Source organism: Aulonocara sp. 'chitande type north' Nkhata Bay, linkage group LG1 (genome assembly GCF_057382095.1).
Source record: "Aulonocara sp. 'chitande type north' Nkhata Bay isolate Kocher_YH1m ecotype deep benthic linkage group LG1, A_spYH_male_GT1.1, whole genome shotgun sequence".
NCBI classification, from domain to species: domain Eukaryota; kingdom Metazoa; phylum Chordata; class Actinopteri; order Cichliformes; family Cichlidae; genus Aulonocara; species Aulonocara sp. 'chitande type north' Nkhata Bay.
In genome coordinates, this window is record NC_141344.1 from 276,333 (window position 1) to 280,591 (window position 4,259).

General features: G+C 43.0%; 1 long non-coding RNA gene across 1 annotated transcript; it reads right to left on the reverse strand.

The window, feature by feature from the left end:
• Positions 1-822: 822 nt before the first annotated feature.
• LOC147338417 (uncharacterized) lies at positions 823-2,535 on the reverse strand. The gene is made up of 3 exons (XR_015125393.1): positions 2,334-2,535; positions 2,198-2,259; positions 823-1,925 (listed from the first exon to the last, which is right to left on the reverse strand). It is a non-coding gene; the product is annotated as an uncharacterized LOC147338417 (long non-coding RNA).
• Positions 2,536-4,259: the final 1,724 nt, after the last annotated feature.

The following is a 4,259-nucleotide window of genomic DNA, read 5'->3' on the forward strand; positions in this document are numbered from 1 at the left end:
ACGCAGCACAGACCCCCTTTTCTTCTTCTACTGCGAACTGAGCTTGAGCTGCAACTCTGTGTCTTGGTGTTCCCAAATGTTGCTTCATCCTCAGAGTTTTGCTAGCTTCTCTGTCTTCTTCAGTTCTTAATAGGAGTAACAGTTCTGCAAAAGAGGGTGGGTTGGATTTTCTCTGCTTCAGCTGGAGCTCAGAGATAAGGTTACTATCCCAACATCCCCTACAGAATTGGCTGAGCAGGTGCCTGTTCACTTCACCTTGCTTGACCCCTCCCCGCTTAACAGCTAAACTCAGGGCCACCTGAAGTCGCTGTAAGTAGCCGGATGGCTTCTCACCCGAGTTCTGCAGCGTGTCCATGAACTTCGCATAAAGTTCTTCCCCGTCCTGTACAATTCCATAAGCAGAATCAAGATGTTGAATATAAGTCTCTGCTGGTAGGTCGGGGTTAAGGTGCTTGATTATGTCCGCTGCAGGTGGTAAAAGACTATCAAGGATGTGTCTGGATCTTCGCAGTTCTGAAATGGCTGGATCCTTTAAGATGAGATCCACTCCAGAGCGCCATGTATCATAGTCCACCTCATGCTGTGGGTGTGGTAGTCTCCCAGAAAACATGCGCAGCTTATGGGATGAGCGTATGTTTACATCTTCGCTCTTTACTATATGCTCCACAACATACCTCTGTACTTCAGGTGGATTCAACTCAGCCGCAGACATACTGATAGAATGTCCTTCTGTTGTTGTAGGATGTAGGGCAGCTGAAGAAGGGACAGGGCTAGCCATGTTGTCGGTTTGTCGATCCGGAGTGGCAGCCATTTTGTGTTCAGATGCGGCAGTGCATTCCTGCTTGAGCCCTTCTGGTTTTCCTGGGCGCAGTTCTGAAACAGCTCCATTTATTTGGGTCATTAGTTCTTGGAGAACTTCAGCAAAATCCTGACCAGACAGTTTTGCTACTTGTTTTAAGTCAGCTAAATAAGTCTTAGTCTTTGTGCACCCGACAGTAGCCGCATAGATTTTAGACAAGCTTTTTATATGATATTCATTATTTAAGGGCTTAAATGTATACGGCAGAATCGGACCCAATAAATCAAAAGCAGACCCCGTTTTAAACTCAACAACGAGCATATTATTAAACTCAGAGCCGGGTGAGTTTATTGGCACGGAGCGTTCAATAGCACCATACTGGAGAAGAAAATCTTCAACCTCCTCAACCACATATGCGGGGACGCCACTGACCAACACCGCGTTTGGTATTTTAACACCTAATGACTCCAACAAGTCCATGTTCATAGTAATATGGTGAGATAGTGAGACTGAATGTACACAACAATATTATACTTGACACAACCTCCTGGCTGGCTCGCCACTAATTTGTCTTATGTAGCAAGTACATAAGCTAAAATAATTTAAGTTGGTTATGAATAGTTGGGCTAATTCAGAAGATATCAGATTCGGCTCTAGGAGGTGAGTGAAGTACAATAAACGTACAACCACAGATATTGTGATTACAATTGTTATTTATAGTGAAAATAAAGTGCAATTACCAAACACCAATATTTACAAAATCTGCAGACAAGGAAAAAATAAAACAATTCAAGCTTGTAAAATATCCGCTGCACGGCAGTGCAGGAACCTCGTCCAACCTCTGGCAACAATGTCCATAAAGTTTATTTCATGAGTGATATAAGTCCAACGCGTATGACAGTCTAGACAGGTTGAAATTTGAAGTAGGATGATCAGCACTAAGATTCCAAAGCTGAAATCTCAGAAGTGAGATTTAGGGGACTAAACCAAGAGGGGAGAGTGTAGGCCGCAGCAGCCTCCTACCAGACCGCAGGAAGTTGTAGCTGGGGTTCTGGCTCGTTGGGCCTAGCTCGCCATCCAAAGTAGTGGTGTCGCTGTGGTCTCTCCAGGGCACCACTAGCCTGCACTATAATCACAAAACCACTATTAGCAAAATTCATCTAAACTTCCCAAGCTAGCTTTAGTTCCAGTGTACACATAAAATCCATGAGAAAATACAACAAATACATATCCAACCATTGTAATGAATTAAAACAAATGACAATCTCAAATAACAAAACTACAGCCACATAAAGTGAGAGCAGTAGTAATGCAGTAAGCCTCAGCCATCCCATCAGCTAATAGCACTGGCATACTGATACAGGTTACAAATACAAACAAACATTCAGACTCACTCACCATTCACTACGTGCGATGTCACATACGAGCCCCACGCATCTACCCACGGCGGTATCAAAATACTGTTGAATGCAATCCACAATTAATTCAAAACAAGTCAAGATAGTAAACAGCGAAAAGCGCTCGCCCCACGTACCTGTTGCTTCCATCCGCTAACGCCTCTCCCCCGCGTCGTTTCGAGGCGACAACCCGGAAGGCATATATCGGTGCCTCGCGAATGTGATTGGTCACAACAGGCATGTGCAGCCTCGCGGCGTGGCGTGCGTCATGACGCACGATGCCTTCACGGACACGCTCCGGTTGGAATTTAAGATTCCAATTTAGTTATAGACGCAGTTCTTTTTATTTTTATGTGGGTTACATTAGTCCACACAAAAAACACTATGTAGATTATGATTAGTTTCAGTTTCAATATTATTTTTATAGCACATTTAAAAGACCAAGGTAAAGTGCCGTATTGCAGGATTACAACAATAGAAGAACAAAGAAAATACCGTTATCTTTGCAGAATAGTTACAGGCAAGTGGCATGGCACAAGCGCGGACCGGGTATAAGCTAAAATCTAATTTGACCTAACTTTGGAATTTTGAGCTGGCATAGAGTAATATAACAACACTTCCCAAACTCCCAAACTTAAATGAGGCTTTGAAAGGTTTCATTGTCGTTATTATCTCGTACTGGCCATTCATAATTACTCCAAGCATATGAATAGAATAATCCTTTAATTGTCCCACAAGGGGAAATTTGGTTGTAAAAGCAGCCAAAAAGACATATACAAACAAACAAACAAATAAACAAACAAACAGTACACAGAACAGAAACATACACAATTTTTCCTACATATTTACATTAAGGACAATGGTTATTATATACAGAGAGTACTGTACAGTTATTAAATTAAATAAAAATAACTACAGATAAGAGGCAAACCAGGTTGTAGTGCGAATCGGCTAATTAACTTATTGCAGTTACAGCGCAAATGTAAACATCTATGTTTGTTGGGAGCAGTTCTGATTGCACAGTCTGACAGCTGCAGGGAGGAAGGACCTGCGGAAACGGTCCTTCATTTATCGAGGATGCAGAAGTCTTTCACTGAAGGAGCTCTGCAGTTCAGCAACATTTACATGCATGGGGTGGGAGACTATGTCCATCAGAGATGTTATTTTGGCCAGAGTCCTTCTGTCTCCCTGTCCGAAAGTCTCCTTATATTTCAATCGCATCGCTATAAGTGCAGTGTTAATTTCTGCCGATAAGTTCCACTTTGTTCTTACTGTTTGCTGCGGTGATGACGTCACATGCTTTTACGAAGCTCCTGCCGTATCACGAGTCCGAGGAGCACTAGGCATGTTTTTTCTCCACGAGTGTGGGAGAATAGCGATCTCCAGCCGTGTGCGTTCCTGTGCAAATGTGAGTCAAAATCCCTCCAGTTCTACGAGTCTATTTCTACTTATAGCATGGGTTGTACTTTGACGTTGATTACAGGGGGTTTATGCTAGGAGATATATCGAGATTGGTAGAGGCATGTGACTTACCACCGTAGCATTTGTTGCGGGTTGGATCTGTGTACCGCGGTTGTGTTATTTAGCCACTAGAGGGCACTGAAGACCATGTAATTACTGACCTTTCCTAATTTGGGGGCATTAGGTCTTTTCTGTTGTCTGAGATATGTAGATATTCTTGTTTCCTGCCTGTTCAAATGGAATTGTGGGACTTTCTTATGTCAGAGCATTCAGCTGATTATTTGTGTTACAGTTCATTATATTGGCATGTTGGGAAGTGACGATTGTTATATTTACATGTGAAAATTGTTTCTCCTTGTTTCTTGTTATTCAGAACCACACGTCTCTCCACCCCTCCCACATTCGTTAAGTATGCCTACTGCTGTACTGTTGAGCTGCTGTTAACTTCCATTAAAGCATATCCGGACATCACTCTCTGTGCCCCACTCTCTGACCGGAGTTTAAGTCCTGAGGGAGCTATCATCCCAGCATCCCGGAGATAACTCTCTAACAAGTGGTCCTTCGAGCCGGATAGATAGCTACACTGAGGACGACATGGAGTT